General features: G+C 43.4%; 1 protein-coding gene across 1 annotated transcript in view; it reads left to right on the top strand.

Moving 5' to 3' along the window:
- FAM168A (family with sequence similarity 168 member A) overlaps positions 1–24,670 on the top strand; it is an 80,614-nt gene that overhangs the window by 31,889 nt on the left and 24,055 nt on the right. The window lies entirely within an intron of this gene.

Here is a 24,670-nt window from a genome sequence, read left to right as displayed (position 1 = left end):
TACGTCCTTCTACAGAACCTAATAATTGTATGATACAATATTGTTCTGCTCCAGGAAGACATCCAGGCCTCTCTTGAACCCCTCGACTGAGTTCGCCATCACCACCTCCTCAGGCAAGCAATTCCAGATTCTCACTGCCCTAACAGTAAAGAATCCTCTTCTATGTTGGTGGAAAAACCTTCTCTCCTCCAGACGCAAAGAATGCCCCCTTGTGCCCGTCACCTTCCTTGGTATAAACAGATCCTCAGCGAGATATTTGTATTGTCCCCTTATATACTTATACATGGTTATTAGATCGCCCCTCAGTCGTCTTTTTTCTAGACTAAATAATCCTAATTTCGCTAATCTATCTGGGTATTGTAGTTCTCCCATCCCCTTTATTAATTTTGTTGCCCTCCTTTGTACTCTCTCTAGTTCCATTATATCCTTCCTGAGCACCGGTGCCCAAAACTGGACACAGTACTCCATGTGCGGTCTAACTAGGGATTTGTACAGAGGCAGTATAATGCTCTCATCATGTGTATCCAGACCTCTTTTAATGCACCCCATGATCCTGTTTGCCTTGGCAGCTGCTGCCTGGCACTGGCTGCTCCAGGTAAGTTTATCATTAACTAGGATCCCCAAGTCCTTCTCCCTGTCAGATTTACCCAGTGGTTTCCCGTTCAGTGTGTAATGGTGATATTGATTCCTTCTTCCCATGTGTATAACCTTACATTTATCATTGTTAAACCTCATCTGCCACCTTTCAGCCCAAGTTTCCAACTTATCCAGATCCATCTGTAGCAGAATACTATCTTCTCTTGTATTAACTGCTTTACATAGTTTTGTATCATCTGCAAATATCGATATTTTACTGTGTAAACCTTCTACCAGATCATTAATGAATATGTTGAAGAGAACAGGTCCCAATACTGACCCCTGCGGTACCCCACTGGTCACAGCGACCCAGTTAGAGACTATACCATTTATAACCACCCTCTGCTTTCTATCACTAAGCCAGTTACTAACCCATTTACACACAATTTTCCCCCAGACCAAGCATTCTCATTTTGTGTACCAACCTCTTGTGCGGCACGGTATCAAACGCTTTGGAAAAATCGAGATATACCACGTCCAATGACTCACCGTGGTCCAGCCTATAGCTTACCTCTTCATAAAAACTGATTAGATTGGTTTGACAGGAGCGATTTCTCATAAACCCATGCTGATATGGAGTTAAACAGTTATTCTCATTGAGATAATCCAGAATAACATCCCTCAGAAACCCTTCAAATATTTTACCAACAATAGAGGTTAGACTTACTGGCCTATAATTTCCAGGTTCACTTTTAGAGCCCTTTTTGAATATTGGCACCACATTTGTTATGCGCCAGTCCTGCGGAACAGACCCTGTCGCTATAGAGTCACTAAAAATAAGAAATAATGGTTTATCTATTACATTACTTAGTTCCCTTAGTACTCGTGGGTGTATGCCATCCGGACCCGGAGATTTATCTATTTTAATCTTATTTAGCCGGTTTCGCACCTCTTCTTGGGTTAGATTGGTGACCCTTAATATAGGGTTTTCATTGTTTCTTGGGATTTCACCTAGCATTTCATTTTCCACCGTGAATACCGTGGAGAAGAAGGTGTTTAATATGTTAGCTTTTTCCTCGTCATCTACAACCATTCTTTCCTCACTATTTTTTAAGGGGCCTACATTTTCAGTTTTTATTCTTTTACTATTGATATAGTTGAAGAACAGTTTGGGATTAGTTTTACTCTCCTTAGCAATGTGCTTCTCTGTTTCCTTTTTGGCAGCTTTAATTAGTTTTTTAGATAAAGTATTTTTCTCCCTATAGTTTTTTAGAGCTTCAATGGTGCCATCCTGCTTTAGTAGTGCAAATGCTTTCTTTTTACTGTTAATTGCCTGTCTTACTTCTTTGTTTAGCCACATTGGGTTTTTCCTATTTCTAGTCCTTTTATTCCCACAAGGTATAAACCGCTTACACTGCCTATTTAGGATGTTCTTAAACATTTCCCATTTATTATCTGTATTCTCATTTCTGAGGATATTGTCCCAGTCTACCAGATTAAGGGCATCTCTAAGCTGGTCAAACTTTGCCTTCCTAAAGTTCAATGTTTTTGTGACTCCCTGACAAGTCCCCCTAGTGAAAGACAGGTGAAACTGCACAATATTGTGGTCGCTATTTCCTAAATGCCCGACCACCTGCAGATTTGTTATTCTGTCAGGTCTATTAGATAGTATTAGGTCTAAAAGTGCTGCTCCTCTGGTTGGATTCTGCACCAATTGTGAAAGATAATTTTTCTTGGTTATTAGCAGAAACCTGTTGCCTTTATGGGTTTCACAGGTTTCTGTTTCCCAGTTAATATCCGGGTAGTTAAAGTCCCCCATAACCAGGACCTCATTATGGGTTGCAGATTCATCTATCTGCTTTAGAAGTAGACTTTCCATGGTTTCTGTTATATTTGGGGGTTTGTAACAGACCCCAATGAGAATTTTGTTACCATTTTTCCCTCCATGAATTTCAACCCATATGGACTCGACATCCTCATTCCCTTCGCTAATATCCTCCCTTAAAGTGGACTTTAGACAAGACTTTACATTTAGTGAAAACCAATATACGGTAAGTATATCACATGTAGACGTGTGTCTGGATAGTACCCAATTTGGGGAGAAATGGTCAGATAGCACCGTACCACATGTCCAATACATATATTAAATTCCCCAAATCTTCAGGAGTAAGCACGAGGCACATTCTCCGTTCCTATGTGCTACACCTAGGCTTTTGGTATACAGTAGATAAGTATTGATCTGAAATTGCTTGTTCCTTATAGATCCATGTGCCGACGCGTTTCGTCCCGGTATTAGCAGGGTTCATCAGGGGACCAGGTGAAGACTGTCGATGCATGGCCACCGAGATGCTGTGCGTGGTGTTTGGCATTGGGCACCACCATCTTGAGGTCACTTTGGAGAACATCATGTGCTCCACGATTAACTCGCATCGGAAGTAACGTTCTCGGTGCGTATGGAGCGTGAATGCGTTCCTCATGGGGAAACAATGTCCTTCCGCACTGACTGCATTCATCCTCTCTGTATACACTATGGTCCAAGTCACACCCATAATAAGTCCCACACCACAATCTGATGTAAAGGGGGGTATGTGTCCAAAGCTGGAGAAAAAGAGGACACTATATTACTCTTGGCAGAAAGAAACTCCAAAAAAAACCATAGTAGCATCCATAGACCAAAAGGTAAGGAACAGTAAACAATTGTATACAAAAGCCTTGTCACAATATCTTATATGTTCTAACTAGATAAGGAAATCTGTTCGTCCTTTTTAGGGCTCAGTGATTTAACCCAATATATCAATCTCAGTTATCGCTGTATTTTTTTTCTTTTTTTTTCTTGTCACAATCTCCATTCCTGACGGATGGTTGGACAGCCTCAATGAGGCCGAAGGAAATGGAGCCACAAACCTCCCCATGTTTAATATTTACATGCCGTGCCAAGGTGGTGTCTGTTGTGCCAACCATTGGCACGACATGTAAATACTAAACCTGGGAGAGGCCTCTGTGATCCTGTCCCGTTGTAGGTCAAGGAAGGACGACCTTCTGTTTGTTGTCCTGCGGGACTCCTGCAAACCGAAGTACCGGTATGTCTAATTCTCATTTAATTTTGACTTGGACCATAGTGTATACAGACAGGTGTCACCGACTTGGTGTGAATGCAGTCAGAGCAGAGGAACATGGTTTCCCTATGTGAAAAGCATTTTTGCTCCATACGCACTGTGAGTATGTCACTTCCGGTGCGCGTGTTAGTCGTGGAGGGCGTGATATTCTCCACGCCTCAGGCACTTCCTTAACATGGCGGCGCCGGACGCCACACACAGCATGTTGGAGGCCATGCATCGACAGTCTTCACCTGGTCCCCTGATGAACCCTGCTAATATCATGGGGGGAAAAGCATCAGGACATGGATCTATAGGGATCAGGGCTTTGAAGCAATTTGAGATAAACCTAGTACTTATCTAATGTAAACCAAAATCCTAGGCGTGTTCCATGGGAACAGATATTGTGCCTAAAGTTTATTCCTGAACACTTGATGAATTTAGTATAGGTATTGGACATATGGTAGGGTGTTATTTGACTACTGACCATTTCTTAAAAATCCATCACTCGACCAGAACTGCGCTGCTAACTATAGACCGGTCTTTAATCCTTCACCCCCCCCCTTTATCTCCAAATTTCTGGAACGTTTTGTCCACTGTCTTACACGCTATCTCTCAGATAACTCTTCCAGACCCTCTACAATCTGGTTTCTGCCCTTTACACTCCACTGAAACTGCCCTCACTAAAGTCTCTAATGAGATACCAACAGCTAAATCTAATGGTCTCTGCTGATCTCCTGGATCTCTGCAGCATTCGACACTGGATCATCAGCTCCTCCTCACTATGCTCCGCTCCATCGGCCTCAAGGACACCGTTCCCTCCTGGTTCTCCTCCTATCTCTCTGACCGCTCCTCCCAGTGTATCTTTTGCTGTCTCCTTTTCCCCTTACTGTCAGCGTTCCTCACGGTTCGGTCCTGGGACCCCCCTTTTCACCTTTTATATACTGCCCCATTTGAGAAACCATCAGTAGATCTGGTTTCCAGTATCATCCATATGCGAATAACACCCAACTATACATAGTAACATGGTAACATAGTTAAGTCCATCTAGTTCACCCCATAGCCTAACCTAACATGCCCTAACATGTTGATCCAGTGGAAGGCAAAAAAACCCATGTGGCAAAGAGTAAGCTCCACACTGGGGAAAAAAATTCCTTCCCGACTCCACATACGGCAATCAGACTAGTTCCCTGGATCAACGCCCTATCAAGGAATCTAGTGTATATACCCTGTAACATTATACTTTTCCAGAAAGGCATCCAGTCCCCTCTTAAATTTAAGTAATGAATCACTCATTACAGCATCATACGGCAGAGAGTTCCATAGTCTCACTGCTCTTACAGTAAAGAATCCGCGTCTGTTATTATGCTTAAACCTTCTTTCCACCAAACGTAGAGGATGCCCCCTTGTCCCTGTCATAGGTCTATGATTAGAAAGATCATCAGAAAGGTCTTTGTACTGTCCCCTCATTTATACATTAACATAAGATCACCCCTTAGCCTTCATTTTTCCAAACTAAATAGCCCCCAGTGTAATAACCTATCTTGGTATTGCAGACCCCCAGTCCTCTAATAACCTTGGTCGCTCTTCTCTGCACCCGCTCCAGTTCAGCTATGTCTTTCTTATACACCGGAGACCAGAACTGTGCACAGTATTCTAAGTGTGGTCGAACTAGTGACTTGTATAGAGGTAAAATTATGTTCTCCTCATGAGCATCTATGCCTCTTAATGCAAACCATTACTTTATTTGCCTTTGTAGCAGCTGCCTGACACTGGCCACTGAATATGAGTTGGCCACTGAATATGAGTTTGTCATCCACCCATACTCCCAGGTCTTTTTCATTGACTGTTTTTCCCAGAGTTTTAGAATTAAGCACATAATTATACATCTTATTACTTCTACCCAAGTGCATGACCTTACATTTATCCCCATTAAAGCTCATTTGCCATGTATCAGCCCAAGCTTCTAGTTTACATAAATCATCCTGTAATATAAAATTGTCCTCCTCTGTATTGATTACCCTGCAGAGTTTAGTGCCATCTGCAAATATTGAAATTCTGCTCTGAATGCCCCCTACAAGGTCATTAATAAATATGTTAAAAAGAAGAGGGCCCAATACTGACCCCTGTGGTACTCCACTGCTATCCGCTACCCAGTCCGAGTGTGCTCCATTAATAACCACCCCTTGTTTCCTATCCCTGAGCCAGCTCTCAACCCACTTACACATATTTTCCCCTATCCCCATTATTCTCATTTTATGTATCAACCTTTTGTGTGGCACCGTATCAAAAGCTTTGGATAAGTCCATATTCCCTACGTCCACTGGGTTTCCTTGGTCCAATCCGGAACTTACCTCTTCATAGAAACTGATCAGATTAGTCTGACATGAACGGTCCCTAGTAAACTCGTGCTGATACTGGGTCATGAGGTTATTCCTCTTCAGATACTCCAGTATAGCATCCCTTAGAATGCCCTCCAGGATTTTACCCACAGTAGAGGTTAAGCTTACTGGCCTATAATTTCCGAGTTCAGTTTTTGTTCCCTTTTTGAATATTGGCACCACATTTGCTATACGCCAGTCCTGTGGTACAGACCCTGTTATTATGGAGTCTTTAAAGATTAAAAATAATGGTCTATCAATGACTGTACTTAATTCCTGCAGTACTCGAGGGTGTATCCCATCCGGGCCCGGAGATTTGTCAATTTTAGTGATTTTTAGACGCCGCCGCACTTCCTGCTGGGTTAAGCAGGTGACATTTAATTGGGAATTTTTATCACTAGTCATTTTGTCTGCCATGGGATTTTCTTGTGTAAATACTAATGGGGAAAAAAAGTCATTTAACATATTGGCTTTTTCCTCATCCACCATTTCACCCAGACTATTTTTAAGGGGCCAACACTATCATTTTTTAGTTTCTTACTATTTACGTAGTTAAAGAATATTTTGGGATTATTTTTACTCTCTCTGGCAATGAGTCTCTGTCTCAATCTTTGCTGCCTTGATTTTGCTTTTTACAGAATTTTGTATAAATCACTTTTATTGGTCATTGCAATAAAGAGTAAAGGTAAACAATACAAACTAGTAAATCAGTGCAATGATAAACAATGGTTACAAGTAAGTCAAGTAAGGCATTGTGACAACGTTTAGGTCTTGTAATTCAACTTTCTGGTAAATAATGTTGTTGGTTATCCCAAAATTATGAGGAGTTAATAATAAAAAACAGCTGGGATAGTAGATAGCCATTATTACATTTCTTTGTAATCATTTGACAGTATAATATATGTTCAAACTGGGTAAGAGGAAGACACACAAAGTAAGATAAGGGAAAGAAAGAGGGGTAGAAAGAAGGAGAGGAGTGGATGGGGGAGCAGGGAATGTGGGAAAAAAGTGTGGCTGCCAACCCGCTCCAGCGGCCAGAGCGCAGGTCGAGAAACGGCTCGAGAGTGCACGCAAATGTGTTGCATAATGCGTCAAGTTCTGGAAATCCAGCGATCTAATTCAGAGGTTTCCCTAAAAGCAATCCAGGGAGCCCATGTGTTGTAGGTTTTTTCCGCATTACCTGTAGACTGATTTATCAGCTGCTCCATTCTATAAATGTCATTAAGTTCTGCCACAAATTCCGCACGGGAAGGGAATTTTTCTTGTTTCCAAAAACGTGGGATTAGATTCCTGACTGCAGTAAGAAGGTGTCTGAGGATGCCCCTCTTGAACCTAGATATCGACAGGTTACACAAAGACAACAATGCTAGACTTGCTGAGGGTTGGATCTGTGTGATAGAGATCCTATTATGAAGTTCAAAGACGGCCAACCACAAATCCTTTATGGGAGGGCAGTCCCACCAGATATGCATGTAAGAGCCTATCTCCTTTAGACATCTCCAGCAGGTGTCAGGAGTCGTGGGGAACACCGCATGCACCATGGAGGGGCATCTATACCATCTTGCTAGAATCTTATAGCTCCTCTCCTGTGATACCGCGCATAATGACGATCTGAACGAGAAGAGAAGAATTTTCTCCCTATCTTCAGATGACAAGGGTCTTCCCAGATCACCCTCCCATTTCGAGAAAAACATTGGCCAACCCTGCAGCGGAGCCCTCCCCTCTTGGAAGATTTTATATAGCAGCGAGACAGTATGGTCCGGGGGGCTTGCTGATATGCAAAGCATCTCAAAGGGAGTTAGCGGCCTGCTGATATTGGTTTGTTTAGAGATTGAGTGGATATAACTTTTTAGTTGTTCATAGAAGAACCAATCAACAGAGTGTGATTCCTCCTCTGGGAATAATTCCCGAAGGGTCTTCATCCCAGTTTCTTTTAAGTAGTCGTGGATGATGGGTTTGGAATCTTTTCTCTTATTTAGATATGTCTCTCTATTCAGTCCCGCCGGAAAAGCAGAATTGTCATAAATTGGGATTAAGGGGCCCGGGAGAGTTGTGATCTGAAGGTCTTTGTTTCGGTTTTTAATAAGAAGCAATATGTTTCGCGTGAGGAAAGGTATGTAGGTGCCCGATCCTAGCCCCCTGCCTCCTGTCCAAAGAACAACTTGGGAGTCGCATCCGTTAAGATCGTTTTCTAGGTTTACCCACTTTTTGTTGTTTTTGCTGTGATAAAGATCTAGGATACAAGTTCCCAATGATGCATAACTATAAATCGCGAGATCCGGGAGACCCAATCCACCTGTCAGTTTAGATCTACTTAATGTTGTATATGAAATACGTGCCCGATTATGAGACCAAATAAAACGAGTAATTATTTGTTTGAGGCGGGAAAAGAAGGAAGCTGGTAGGTATAGGGGAATTGTTTGAAAAAAATATAAGAGACGAGGTAGGAGGTCCATCTTAACTGCGTTGATCCTACCCAGCCAGGACAATTGGAGCCTGTGCCACCTCTCCAAGTCCGAGTTTGTTTTCTGTAGAATTGGCGCAAAGTTGGTTTCAAACAGTTTAGACGTTTTGCTTGTAATTTTGATACCTAAATATGTAAGGGAATCAAAGCGCCATTTAAATGGGAAAGTCTTCCTCAATTGATCCGCCAAGGGGAGTTGGAGTGAAATGTTTAGGATTTCGGATTTATGGGAATTCATTTTGAAGTTACTTAGGAGGCCAAATTTATGTAGTTCCGAAATAATGTTTGGTAGGCTCGTAGAGGGGGACGTAATATATAGGAGAATGTCATCTGCAAAAAGTGCTAGCTTATGTTCTTCAGAACGTAATTTTATACCATTAATTGATGAGTTGTTTTTCAAGGCCACAGCTAAATGCTCCATTGTTAGGATATATAAGAGGGGAGAGAGTGGGCACCCCTGCCTTGTACCATTTCTGACCGGGAACATATCTGATAGTGTGCCGTTTACCTTGACCTGAGCACTAGGAGAAGAATACAGGGCGGAGATCCTACGCAGCATATTTTCTTTTAGGTCAATTTCCTCTAGGGTCTGAGAAATAAATTCCCAATGGACCCGGTCAAAGGCCTTTTCAGCATCAATTGACATGATACACAGGGGGTCCCCCTCTCTGCCCGCTCTGTCAATTAGAGAGATAGTTCGGATTGTGTTGTCTCTCGCCTCTCGCCCTGGAACGAAGCCCACCTGGTCCTGGTTTATTAGTTTTGGTAAAAGGGGGCATAATCTATTGGCTAACATTTTTGCATATATTTTAATATCCAAGTTTATTAAAGAGATCGGGCGGTAATTATCGCACGTAGAAGGGTCCTTGCCAGGCTTAGGGAGAACTGTTATGTGAGCGATGAGTGCCTGTGTAGGGAAAGAGCCCCCAACAGAGACAAAATTACAAGCCTTCAGAAATATTGGACTGAGCAGAGTGTTGAACGACTTGTAGAAGCCTGCCGAGAACCCATCAGGGCCCGGGCTCTTGCCTTGTTTCAAGGCGCTAATGGTTTCCGATACCTCCTCCACTGAATTCCTTTTCAAGATCAAGTAGATCACCTTCAGGCAGAGTGGGTAGTTTATGTTCCTGTAAATATGATTTGATTTTATTATGGAGAGAATGTAGTGGAGCCTCTTTATAGTGTCCCGCTATGTTATATAGAGATTTGTAGTATTCGCTGAAGTTGGAAAGAATATCTCTGGTATTAAACACTTTCTTCCCCTCTTTGTTTTTAATAAAAGGAATGTAGGTATTGGGATTACGTTGATTAAGGGCTCTGGCCAAGAGTCTACCACTTTTATTGCCGAGCTGATAGAAGCGGCTCTTGAGTCTTTCTCTGAGGCATTTGGATTTTTGGTCTATTATAGATAACAATTTTTGTCTGGCCGAGGAGAGCCTAGCAAATGTGCTGGCTTCAAGGTCTCGTTTATGTTTGTTTTCTAATTGGTGGATTTGTTCTGTTAAGCTAAGTATTTCCGCCGCTCTTTCTTTTTTCAACCTAGCGCCATGAGAGATGAGGACGCCTCTTATTACACTTTTCAAAAATTCCCATTTTACAGTGGGGGACGTGGTGTCTTCCTCGTGGTCAGTCAGGAAATCTGTGATTGTTTGATCAATCTTGGATTTGCATATGGGATCTTGTAGCAACAGGTCGCCGCATCGCTACTGCGTCGTCGGGGAGATCGCACTGTTTGACATCTCACCAGCGATCACAAAGCGACGCAGCAGCGATCCCTGACAGGTCGTATCGTTGTCGGGATCGCTGCTGCGTCGCTAAGTGTGACGGGGCCTTTACCCTTAAGCTTCATCTATTTGCTTTACGAGGATATTCTCCATTGCTTCCATTATTTTTGGATATTTATAACAAACCCCTATCAGTAATTTTTTTTTTTTTTTTTCCCTCCCCTTATCTCCACCCACAGGGATTCTACATTTTCATTAGATTCACCTATACAGGTCCTTCTCAAAAAAATTAGCATATAGTGTTAAATTTCATTATTTACCATAATGTAATGATTACAATTAAACTTTCATATATTATAGATTCATTATCCACCAACTGAAATTTGTCAGGTCTTTTATTGTTTTAATACTGATGATTTTGGCATACAACTCCTGATAACCCAAAAAACCTGTCTCAATAAATTAGCATATCAAGAAAAGGTTCTCTAAAAGACCTATTACCCTAATCTTCTGAATCAACTAATTAACTCTAAACACATGCAAAAGATACCTGAGGCTTTTATAAACTCCCTGCCTGGTTCATTACTCAAAACCCCCATCATGGGTAAGACTAGCGACCTGACAGATGTCAAGAAGGCCATCATTGACACCCTCAAGCAAGAGGGTAAGACCCAGAAAGAAATTTCTCAACAAATAGGCTGTTCCCAGAGTGCTGTATCAAGGCACCTCAATGGTAAGTCTGTTGGAAGGAAACAATGTGGCAGAAAACGCTGTACAACGAGAAGAGGAGACCGGACCCTGAGGAAGATTGTGGAGAAGGACCGATTCCAGACCTTGGGGAACCTGAGGAAGCAGTGGACTGAGTCTGGTGTGGAAACATCCAGAGCCACCGTGCACAGGCGTGTGCAGGAAATGGGCTACAGGTGCCGCATTCACCAGGTAAAGCCACTTTTGAACCATAAACAGCGGCAGAGGCGCCTGACCTGGGCTACAGAGAAGCAGCACTGGACTGTTGCTAAGTGGTCCCAAGTACTTTTTTCTGATGAAAGCAAATTTTGCATGTCATTCGGAAATCAAGGTGCCAGAGTCTGGAGGAAGACTGGGGAGAAGGAAATGCCAAAATGCCTGAAGTCCAGTGTCAAGTACCCACAGTCAGTGATGGTGTGGGGTGCCATGTCAGCTGCTGGTGTTGGTCCACTGTGTTTCATCAAGGGCAGGGTCAATGCAGCTAGCTCTCAGGAGATTTTGGAGCACTTCATGCTTCCATCGGCTGAAATGCTTTATGGAGATGAAGATTTCATTTTTCAGCACGACCTGGCACCTGCTCACAGTGCCAAAACCACTGGTAAATGGTTTACTGAGCATGGTATTACTGTGCTCAATTGGCCTGCCAACTCTCCTGACCTGAACCCCATAGAGAATCTGTGGGATATTGTGAAGAGAAAGTTGAGAGACGCAAGACCCAACACTCTGGATGAGCTTAAGGCCGCTATTGAAGCATCCTGGGCCTCCATAACATCTCAGCAGTGTCACAGGCTGATTGCCTCCATGCCACGCCGCATTGAAGCAGTCATTTCTGCCAAAGGATTCCCGACCAAGTATTGAGTGCATAACTGAACATTATTATTTGATGGTTTTTTTGTTTGTTATTAAAAAACACTTTTATTTGATTGGATGGGTGAAATATGCTAATTTATTGAGACAGGTTTTTTGGGTTATCAGGAGTTGTATGCCAAAATCATCAGTATTAAAACAATAAAAGACCTGACAAATTTCAGTTGGTGGATAATGAATCTATAATATATGAAAGTTTAATTGTAATCATTACATTATGGTAAATAATGAAATTTAACACTATATGCTAATTTTTTGAGAAGGACCTGTATTATCACGCAGGATGGGTTTTAAGGATGATTTTACATATAGACACACCCCTCCCCTTTCCATTCGGACGTACACATAGTCTCCTGGCATCACCCCTGCATTACTACAAATACTAGTGATTGTCATAATACTGTTTCTATCATGACCTCCCTCTATCTAAAACTGAATCTTTTAAAGACTGAACTTGCGTTTTCCCCTTCTCTTAGCCTTCCCAACCCCAATATTTCCATTTGTGTGTGGTTCTACCATCACTCCCCAGCAACACCCTCTCAGGGTCATATTTGACTCCCTTTTAATTCATCCTCTACATCTAATCACCTGATTATGTCACCTGCACTTATAAAACCTCTCTAGAATTCATCCTTTTCTTACCTTTTGACTCTACAAAAACTGACACTCTTCTTCATTCTCCTCTGGACTATTGCAACTCTCTACTGATCTGTCTCCCTCTTAGTAAACTCTCCCCTCTCCATTCCATCCTGAATGTAGCAGCCAGGATCATATTACTGTCCAGCAGGTACACCGATGCCTCCATCCTGTGCCAGTCATTACACTGGTTGCTCATCCGCTACAGAGTCCAATATAAACTTCTTTTGTCCACAAAGCTCTCCACAGTTCAGCACCAGCCAACATCCTCGCTCTCCTCTATCACCTAACCCGTGCCATTTGTTCCACTAATGACCGAAGACTAACGACCTTAATTATCCGAACCTCCCATCTCCAAGACTTCTCTTGGGCTGCGCTACTTCTCTGTAAGACAATATAAAATTGTATTATTAATGAGAACACACGCACGCTGAGCTGAGGCCAGATATCATGTGGATGGCGGAGTCCAGTACTGTAAAGATTAGACATCAAGTTGAGGTGGTTCGTCTTTTCATAAAGCGCATTTTCTTATGTCATGAACTACAACTGTATTTTTAGAAAAGGTATCGCGCTCCTTTTAGGTCTTGAGCATCGGGGGCCTTTTTGTCCATTTTCTTCTCACTGAGAATTTTGGTTGTTCTATAACTCTTGTATTCTCGGGTCAGCAGAGTTTAGGGTGACCCGTGCTTTCATATCCGACCTCAAAGTGCCTGTTTCCTCGTATCGCCCATCATTTCTACTCGCTGTGAGCTTTTCTCTCCTCACAATGTCTTCTACTTCCCGTAACTCGCAGCTCGGTAATCTTGTGCCGGGGACATGATTTAGGTGCAGTAATGGCAGTAAACCACCCACTTACATTATAGCGGTCAGCTTGTGCTCATTATGGTGCGGGAACATTCTGCCACAAGGACAATAAGATAATTCTCCAGCGCTTTCTTAGCTCGTTCTCAGAAGGGCCCCGTAGGACACAAGATCTCTATGTGGAGAGCAAAAAAAAGGAAAACTAGCTCTCATCCATTAGAAAGAAAATTGACCTCTTATTGCCTCCTTGTAAGTTTGTGTCTTGATTTCTGTCTGAATTGGGCAATTCTCAGTGTTTTTTTTTTTGTTTGTTTTTTTTTACCATCCCAAGCGGAGCCTGCTCCTGGAGACTTAGTTTTGGGACTGCAATCTATGAACCCAAAACCAAAAAGGAAAACGCTACCATGTAAATGTGTATGTCTTCAGAAAAAAAAACCTTTTCATATGAGCAGCAAAGTGGTTTTCCCAGAAAAATAGAGGTTTTCTAAGCCTTTTTGTTTTCGGGAAGAAATTGAGATGATCGACTTCAAAGCTGCCTAAATAGCAAAAACCAGCGTCCAAGATTTTTGCCCCAATAAGCACTGATCGAAAATGAATATATACCGTGTGTGTATATTTATTATTATTATTATTATTATTTATTTATTTTTTATTTTTTTTGTCTTTAGTAGCAGCACAGTGATTGACAGTATAAGTCGTTATGTTATTGGCCTTCTTTTGTTACGTAGAGCTGAGATCACACATCTATCTCCCTCTTCGTCCACGCAATGCCAACATAACGTATAATTCTCGTTAGGAAGGCGTAATGCCATTATTTAATCACGACTGTCTGGGAGCTTCCCTTAGTCTTCACCCCGGTATGATTTTCACCGTCTGGTTTATGTTGCGTTGCTTAGTTACCGAGATATCTCTTGGAATTTTGGAGCCTTCTGCATCCTGCTTTATAGGAAAATGCACCTCGATGTAAAGAGCGTTTCATTGTCCCACTAAAGGGTCCATGTGGAACAGGAACATTTAACTTCTAAATTTTCTATAAGATCATACACTGCTCAAAAAAATAAAGGGAACACTTAAACAGAATATAACTCCAAGTAAATCGAACTTCTGTGAAATCAAACTGTCCACTTAAAAAGCAACACTGATTGACAATCAATTTCACATGCTGATGGGCAAATGGAATAGACAACAGATGGAAATTATTGGAATTTATCAAGACCCCCTCAATAAAGGAGTGGTTCTGCAGGTGGAGACCACAGACCCCCATCTCTGTACCAATGCTTTCTGGCTGATGTTTTTGTCACTTCTGAATGTTGGTTGTGCTTTCACACTTGTGGTAGCATGAGACGGACTCTACAACCCACACAAGTGGCTCAGGTAGTGCAGCTCATCCAGGATGGCACATCAATGCGAGCTGTGGCAAGAAGGTTTGCTGTGTCTGTCAGCGTAATGGCTAGAGGCGCTACCAGGAGACAGGCCAGTACACCAGGAGAATGTGGAGGGGGCTGTAGGAGGGCAACAACCCAGCAGCGGGACCGCTACCTCAGCCTTTGTGCAAGGAGGAACAGGAGGAGCACTGCCAGAGCCCGGCAAAATGACCTCCAGCAGGCCACAAATGTGCATGTCTGCACAAACGGTTAGAGACCAACTCCATGAGGATGGTCTGAGTGCCCGACGTCCACAGATGAGGGTTGTGCTCACATCCCAACACCATGCAGGACGCTTGGCATTTCCACAGAACACCAGGATTGGCAAATTCGCCACTGGCGCCCTGTGCTCTTCACAGATGAAAGCAGGTTCACACTGAGCACATGTGACAGACGTGACAGAGTCTGGAGACACCGTGAAGAGCGATCTGCTGCCTGCAACATCCTTCAGCATGACCGGTTTGGCAGTGGGTCAGTAATGGTGTGGGGTGGCATTTCTTTGGAGGGCCGCACAGCCCTCCATGTGCTCGCCAGAGGTAGCCTAACTGCCATTAGGTACCAAGATGAGATCCTCAGACCCCTTGAGACCATATACTGGTGCGGTTGGCCCTGGGTTCCTCCTAATGCAGGACAATGCCAGATCTCATGTGGCTGGAGTGTGTCAGCAGTTCCTGCAAGATGAAGGCATTGAAGCTATGGACTGGCCCGCCCGTTCACCAGACCTGAATCCGATTGAACACATCATGTCTCGCTCCATCCACCGTCGTCACGTTGCACCACAGACTGTCCAGGAGTTGGTGGATGCTTTAGTCCAGATCTGGGAGGAGATCCCTCAGGAGACCATCCACCGCCTCATCCGGAGCATGCCCAGACATTGTAGGGAGGTCATACAGGCACGTAGAGGCCACACACACTACTGAGCATCATTTCCTTGTCTTTAGGCATTTCCACTGAAGTTGGATCAGCCTGTAACTTCATTTTCCACTTTGATTTTGAGCATCATTCCAACTCCAGACCTCCGTGGGATATTAGTTGTGATTTACATTGATCATTTTTAGGTTTTATTGTTCTCAACACATTCCACTATGTAATGAATAAAGATTTACACCTGGAATATTTCATTCAGTGATATCTAGGATGTGGGATTTTACTGTTCCCTTTATTTTTTTGAGCAGTGCATTTGGCTTCATGAATACAGTTTTTGAGTGGTTGTCCATTTGGTTACAATTAGTCTCTGGAAATCCCTTCTAAAATGAAGGTAAACTTGTCATCAAGTGCTTTTTTTTTTTTTTTTTTTTTTTTCTGCAGTGCACCAACAGAAAAAAATGATGCATTACATAATTCATATTAAAGTATAACTACTATAATACTGCCCCTATGTACAAGAATATAACTACTATAATACTGCCCCCTATGTACAAGAATATAACTACTATAATATTGCCCCTATGTACAAGAATGTAACTATTAGAATACTGCCCCTATGTACAAGAATATAACTACTATAATACTGCTCCTATGTACAAGAATATAACTACTATAATACTGCTCCTATGTACAAGAATATAACTACTATAATACTGCCCTTTTGTACAAGAATATAACTACTATAATACTGCTCCTATGTACAAGAATATTACTACTATAATACTGCCCTTTTGTACAAGAATATAACTACTATAATACTGCTCCTATGTACAAGAATATTACTACTATAATACTGCTCCTATGTACAAGAATATAACTACTATAATACTGCTCCTATGTACAAGAATATAACTACTATAATACTGCTCCTATGTACAAGAATATAACTACTGTAATACTGCCCCTATGTACAAGAATATAACTACTATAATACTGCTCCTATGTACAAGAATATAACTACTGTAATACTGCCCCTATGTACAAGAATATAACTACTATAATACTGCCCCCTATGTACAAGAATATAACTACTATAATACTGCCCCTATGTACAAGAATATAACTACTATAATACTGCCCCTATGTACAAGAATATAACTACTATAATACTGCCCCTATGTACAAGAATATAACTACTATAATACTGCCCCCTATGTACAAGAATATGCTAGTTTTAATATTGTACATAGGGGACAGTATGAGCCTCGTAGCAAAGCTTTTGTTACACCGCTATAACAGGTTATTGCTTAGAAATCTACTTGGATCTTTTTGTCCTAGTTATGGACCCCTTAGTTTTTTCCAGTGACGTTATTCAGAGCCCCCCTCAGTTTGTCCATTGTCAGCAGACAGAAGCTGCTTTCTGCAGTAATATTATCTCCATCTCAATGCCTCTGCAGATAGGGCTTCTTCAGACTGAATGTTGCCTACAGCAAGAATCGTTTGTTCATCATTTATCTTTTTTTGTCTTCGACCACAAGGATTTTTTTCTTTTTCAGAATAACAAGTCTGATTAATGTTTTATCCTTAAAGACTCTAATCCGCTCCTGGCATCTCCAGATCTTCACCTACTGCTAAACTAGGGCACTTTTGTTAGAGTTCAAAACAAAGTAAGTGTCTGAAGTCACATTATATAGTGTCTGATGCAGCGGCGTAACTACAGTTATGGGCCCCGGTGCGAACTTTGAAATTCATTTCGCACACTATAACTTTATTGCAATGTTGTATAGTCTGACCTCGGTGGCGAAACTATCCGGTGCCCCATCCTGGTATATACTTGTCCCCTGTACTGTAACATTGTTCTGTAATGTATAAAAGAAAATAAACCATTATACTCATCAGGGACTTGCGTAGAAGTCAAGGGGATCCATATAAGTATAATGCACCCCCATAGTCCTCCTTATAATATACTGCACAGTTCATAGTGATCCATGTAGTATAATCGAATGCACCTCCATAGTCCTCCTATAAAGTATAATGCACAGCCCATAGTCCTCCTATAAAGTATAATGCACAGCCCATAGTCATCCATAAAGCATAATGCACAGCCCATAGTCCTCCATAAAGCATAATGCACAGCCCATAGTCATCCATAAAGCATAATGCACAGCCCATAGTCATCCATAAAGCATAATGCACAGCCCATAGTCATCCATAAAGCATAATGCACAGCCCATAGTCATCCATAAAGCATAATGCACAGCCCATAGTCATCCATAAAGCATAATGCACAGCCCATAGTCATCCATAAAGCATAATGCACAGCCCATAGTCATCCATAAAGCATAATGCACAGCCCATAGTCATCCATAAAGCATAATGCACAGCCCATAGTCATCCATAAAGCATAATGCACAGCCCATAGTCATCCATAAAGCATAATGCACAGCCCATAGTCATCCATAAAGCATAATGCACAGCCCATAGTCATCCATAAAGCATAATGCACAGCCCATAGTCATCCATAAAGCATAATGCACAGCCCATAGTCATCCATAAAGCATAATGCACAGCCCATAGTCATCCATAAAGCATAATGCACAGCCCATAGTCATCCATAAAGCATAATGCACAGCCCATAGTCATCCATAAAGCATAATGCACAGCCCATAGTCATCCATAAAGCATAATGCACAGCCCATAGTCATCCATAAAGCATAATGCACAGCCCATAGTCATCCATAAAGCATAATGCACAGCCCATAGTCATCCATAAAGCATAATGCACAGCCCATAGTCATCCATAAAGCATAATGCACAGCCCATAGTCATCCATAAAGCATAATGCACAGCCCATAGTCATCCATAAAGCATAATGCACAGCCCATAGTCATCCATAAAGCATAATGCACAGCCCATAGTCATCCATAAAGCATAATGCACAGCCCATAGTCATCCATAAAGCATAATGCACAGCCCATAGTCATCCATAAAGCATAATGCACAGCCCATAGTCATCCATAAAGCATAATGCACAGCCCATAGTCATCCATAAAGCATAATGCACAGCCCATAGTCATCCATAAAGCATAATGCACAGCCCATAGTCATCCATAAAGCATAATGCACAGCCCATAGTCATCCATAAAGCATAATGCACAGCCCATAGTCATATCTACTATATAATTGTCTAAGGGTCACTTCCGTCCGTCTGTCTGTCATGGATATTCATTGATCGAGGCCTCTGTATGTCATGGAAATCCAAGTCGCTGATTGGTCGTGGCAAAACGCCCACGACCAATCAGCGATGGCCATAGTCTAACAGCAAAATGGCCGCTGCTTTACTGCCCTGCAGTCAGCGCTGAGCGCTCACAGAGTTAATGCCAGTGTTAACGGACCGCGTCAAATCATAACCGTTACAAAATCTCACCCAGCCATACCCAGCCAAATCTCACCCAGCTATACTAAATACCCCATCACAGTAAATCTCCTTCTGCAGTTACAGTAAATGCCCCATGCCACGCGCAGTAAATGCCCCATGCCACGCGCAGTAAATGCCCCATGCCACGCGCAGTAAATGCCCCATGCCACGCGCAGTAAATGCCCCATGCCACGCGCAGTAAATGCCCCATGCCACGCGCAGTAAATGCCCCATGCCACGCGCAGTAAATGCCCCATGCCACGCGCAGTAAATGCATTGTGGAACAGAGGAGCCGGGTTTGTCAGGAGGCTCAGTAATGTGCGCACCATCTACCTCTGTACTCAGGGTTGTTTTGCGCCTGAGCCTGGCTATATGGCCCGGGAAAATTACATCACAGAGGTTTATCGGATTGTACGGCCATCCGGTGTGCAGAGGAACAGAGGGACCCTGTGGCAGAAGGAGGGCGCAGCACCAGCTTGCAGCTTTTTAGGCTTAAAAACGTCAAGTACTCGAGCAGCGGGAGCTGCCTTCGGCCCATACTTTCCTATGGTGCCGCTGAAGGACCTGCAGACACCTCTCTCCTGGTCACAAGGTTAGATCACGTGACCGCATTCAATCCATCTTCCCCCTAATGTAACTGGAGGACCTGCTGTGAAGCCTCCCTCCGGGTCACATGATTGGAACCTTAACAATTGCGCTACCTGTTTCTCTTTTTTCTGCATCTTTGTTGGACGGGCAGACGGACGGACAGATGGGCGGGCGGGCCCCTAAGTACTCCAGGCCCCGTCGCAGCTGCGACCGCTGTTGTTACGCCTCTGGTCTGATGTTACCTGGTCTATGCTGAAATTCTCATTCTGCACTGTAACGATGCTCCAATTCACACGGATGTACTACAGTTACATGACTTCTGTCCTGAGATGCATACAGATGGTAGCAGAAGTCTTGTATATCGGAACAGCATAATATTCCTGTACATAGGAGCAGTATTATAGTAGTTATATTCCTGTACATAGGGGCAGTATTATAGTAGTTATATTCTTGTACATAGGAGCAGTATTATAGTAGTTATATTCTTGTACATAGGGGCAGTATTATAGTAGTTATATTCTTGTACATAGGAGCAGTATTATAGTAGTTATATTCCTGTACATAGGGGCAGTATTATAGTAGTTATATTCTTGTACATAGGTGCAGTATTATAGTAGTTATATTCTTGTACATAGGGGCACTATTATAGTAGTTATATTCTTGTACATAAGAGCAGTATTATAGTAGTTATATTCTTGTACATAGGAGCAGTATTATAGTAGTTATATTCTTGTAGATAGGGGCAGTATTATAGTAGTTATATTCTTGTACATAGGGGCAGTATTATAGTAGTTATATTCTTGTACATAGGGGCAGTATTATAGTAGTTATATTCTTGTACATAGGGGCAGTATTATAGTAGTTATATTCTTGTACATAGGGGCAGTATTATAGTAGTTATATTCTTGTACATAGGAGCTGTATTATAGTAGTTATATTCTTGTACATAGGAGCAGTATTATAGTAGTTATATTCTTGTACATAGGAGCAGTATTATAGTAGTTATATTCTTGTACATAGGAGCTGTATTATAGTAGTTATATTCTTGTACATAGGAGCAGTATTATAGTAGTTATATTCTTGTACATAGGAGCTGTATTATAGTAGTTATATTCTTGTACATAGGGGCAGTATTATAGTAGTTATATTCTTGTACATAGGGGCAGTATTATAGTAGTTATATTCTTGTACATAGGAGCAGTATTATAGTAGTTATATTCTTGTACATAGGAGCAGTATTATAGTAGTTATATTCTTGTACATAGGGGCAGTATTATAGTAGTTATATCCTTGTACATAGGGGCAGTATTATAGTACTTATAATACTGCTCTTATGTACAGGAATATATCAGTAATTATTACTTTTTCTTATGATCTGTGCATCTTTTGTTAATTGTAAATGATGATTTATAGTCTCAATATGTTGATGACATTCTGTAACTTTGAAAGCAAGTAGAGATGTACAAAATGGAAAAGAATTGAATGTGAGAATATAGAAATTGGTGAAGCCTAAATGATCATTTATCAGCTCAGCTCGTGTCTTGACATCGGTTTGTTCTTTATAGTGCGGTAAGTACATGTCTCATCCATATATTATTTTTTTATTTTTTTTTTTAAATTTACTGGTTTGAGGTTTATACCTTCTCCTGTACGCTCAGTCTTTATGTGCTAACATACTAATTGCGAGAGGATGCCCATCATCCACATGTGCCCGATGTATCTGATTTCCCTCCACCTCTTTATTGAAGTTAAATTAACGCCATTTCCCGAGAAGCGTTGTGGCCCGGAGCAGACGCCAGTTGCAGCCGTGTGCTGGTCTCCTGCGCTGGTCTCCTGCGCTGGTCTCCTGCGCTGGTTTCCTGCGCTGGTCTCCTGCGCTGGTCTCCTGCGCTGGTCTCCTGCGCTGGTCTCCTGCGCTGGTCTCCTGCGCTGGTCTCCTGCGCTGGTCTCCTGCGCTGGTCTCCTGCGCTGGTCTCCTGCGCTGGTCTCCTGCGCTGGTCTCCTGCGCTGGTCTCCTGCGCTGGTCTCCTGCGCTGGTCTCCTGCGCTGGTCTCCTGCGCTGGTCTCCTGCGCTGGTCTCCTGCGCTGGTCTCCTGCGCTGGTCTCCTGCGCTGGTCTCCTGCGCTGGTCTCCTGCGCTGGTCTCCTGCGCTGGTCTCCTGCGCTGGTCTCCTGCGCTGGTCTCCTGCGCTGGTCTCCTGCGCTGGTCTCCTGCGCTGGTCTCCTGCGCTGGTCTCCTGCGCTGGTCTCCTGCGCTGGTCTCCTGCGCTGGTCTCCTGCGCTGGTCTCCTGCGCTGGTCTCCTGCAGGTTCCTCCTTCTCGTTCTGTGATCCTCTCCCTGGGGCGATGCAGCAGATGTCCTGTGATGCCGCTCTGCTCCCCAGCTGTGCTGCCACCATCTCCGGCAATGTTCTCAGGATGTTCTGTATTACGTCCGCACCATCCATCTCGTGTGTCAGGGGGGTTCATGTGCTGCCAGGTGTCGGCATCTCTGCGCCAGTGATTACCATCCCCTCCTTATCAGTATGCAAGTCATGTACATAATGGGGCACATGTAGACCCCCTCGTGCATTCCTGTTCAGAGGTTTTTTGTTTTTTTGTTTTTTTTCTTCATTTTTTGCATGCTCATAATGGAAGCCAAACTGTGTCCAACTGGATGAGGCCATTTGTCTCGCGTTATTTCTCCACTTCAGATTGCTTTCCTGCTGTTGTTGTCTTGTGGTATGAGGCATTGGTGGCGGTATGAGGCAGCTCTGCTGAGGCGTGTGGCGGTATGAGGCAGCTCTGCTGAGGAGTGTGGTGGTATGAGGCAGCTCTGCTGAGGAGTGTGGTGGTATGAGGCAGCTCTGCTGAGGAGTGTGGCGGTATGAGGCAGCTCTGCTGAGGAGTGTGGCGGTATGAGGCAGCTCTGCTGAGGAGTGTGGCGGTATGAGGCAGCTCTGCTGAGGAGTGTGGCGGTATGAGGCAGCTCTGCTGAGGAGTGTGGCGGTATGAGGCAGCTCTGCTGAGGAGTGTGGCGGTATGAGGCAGCTCTGCTGAGGAGTGTGGCGGTATGAGGCAGCTCTGCTGAGGCGTGTGGCGGTATGAGGCAGCTCTGCTGAGGCGTGTGGCGGTATGAGGCAGCTCTGCTGAGGCGTGTGGCGGTATGAGGCAGCTCTGCTGAGGCGTGTGGCGGTATGAGGCAGCTCTGCTGAGGCATTGGTGGTGGTATGAGGCAGCTCTGCTGAGGCATTGGTGGTGGTATGAGGCAGCTCTGCTGAGGCATTGGTGGTGGTATGAGGCAGCTCTGCTGAGGCATTGGTGGTGGTATGAGGTAGCTCTGCTGAGGCGTGTGGCGGTATGAGGCAGCTCTGCTGCATCTGACTTATATTATGCTGTGGACGGTTGAATGTAACTATTGGGAAAATTTTAATGAAGAATATTTACCAAATGTTGCATGTTGATCTGGACAGATGTAAAAAAAAAGAAAGTCCATTGCAGAGATGATGATGATGAGAATTATAGCGCCATTTATTCCATGGCGCCTTACATGTGAAATATTTAGCTTTTAATAACTCATTAATGTAAAATGGTTTGTTTGCACAGTCTAAGTGGGTGTAATCAGCAATTGTTCACCGCATTGCTGAATCATAGCCCCCATTATTGCATCGAGCCCTACTCCTCTCCTGGCCACTTCCCCCATTCTCTGTACCTGCGGTCCCTGTTCTCTCCTGCACTGGTGCCTGTCCTCCGCTGGAGAGTTACGCTGCCCTCTGCTGGTAGCTACTTGTATAATTTATACTGTCTCATTCTTGTATCGTGGCTCTGATTCTCCAGGACATTTGTGATACTTAGGATTTATGAAAAGCGAGATGGATTCCCTGTGATATTTTAATTTTTGGCCTGCTCCACACAATCTTCGTCTCTGCCCCCCTCCCTTCTACCCCCTCTCCTGTGCCCATCTTTGGGGGTCTCCTCTTGTGCCCCCTCTCCTTTGTCAGTTTTTGGGAGGCCACCTCTTTGATTTATTTTTTTTCCACCCCCTCCATCTCTTTACTCCTTTTTAAAGATGTAGCCCCCTCCCTTCGACCCCTCTATTCTGTATGCCTTTGGGGTGTCTTCTCTTTCACGCCTTTACTCTGTCCATCTTTTGGTTGTCCCCTCTCTTTGTCCCTTCTACTCTGTTTTGTCTTTCGGGGGGAAGGGGGGGGGGCCTCTATGATTTTCTCCGTCCCCCTCCTCTTAACTCCTTTTGCAAATAGGTGGTCCATTATTGGGAAAACACTTGTCTTTGTGAACTTTGGTCATAAATCGCCTTGAGAGAAGTTGGACTCTGGCGTCATACGGAGCTCGCTGATGGCGTCACTAAGTTACTCATTCTGCAGTTTGCTATGTATTGTGATACATAGAGGCTGTAGAAGGTGAACGATCCACAATTCTTATTGAAACCCTATTACAAAATTGCTTTTTACACAATACTTGTAACAAAATGTCCTCAGAGGTGTCTTGTCTTCTGTGTAGAGGACAGATCATGTAGGGTCCAGAATCCTGAGGAAAGTTCCCACTTCTTCTGCCACTAATAATCTCCATCTGTGCATGAGAACCAGATTAAACCGTGGTTTCTAGCCACTTCTCACTGGTAACTCCCGGACCGCAGGCTCGGGATCCTGGTGTCCTGGGGTCCCCTCACAGCGGAGGATGGGCGCTATCTGGGGAGATTAAAGCCCAGCTGTATGACAGGTACTGTAAGGCTATATTCACACTTTGCGGATTTTGCTGCGGATCCGCAGCTGATTTGACCGCTGCGGATCTGCAGCAGTTTCCCATGAGTTTACAGTACAATGTAAACCTATGGGAAACCTAAAACGCTGTGCACATGCTGCGGAAAAAAACGCGCGGAAACGCAGTGGATTACATTCCGCAGCATGTCGCTTCTTTTCTGCGGATTTTCACCTGCTCCAATAGGAAACTGCAGATGAAAATCCGCAGAAGAAACCGCAGTAAAAACCGAGATAAATCCGCAGTAAAAACCGCGACGGGTTTTCTCTGCGGATTTTGGAATTCTGCTGCGGAAAAATCCACAGTGGAATCCGCAAAGTGTGAA

Source organism: Ranitomeya imitator, chromosome 3, assembly GCF_032444005.1.
Source record: "Ranitomeya imitator isolate aRanImi1 chromosome 3, aRanImi1.pri, whole genome shotgun sequence".
Taxonomy (NCBI): domain Eukaryota; kingdom Metazoa; phylum Chordata; class Amphibia; order Anura; family Dendrobatidae; genus Ranitomeya; species Ranitomeya imitator.
This window is presented reverse-complemented; position numbering and strand designations above follow the sequence as displayed.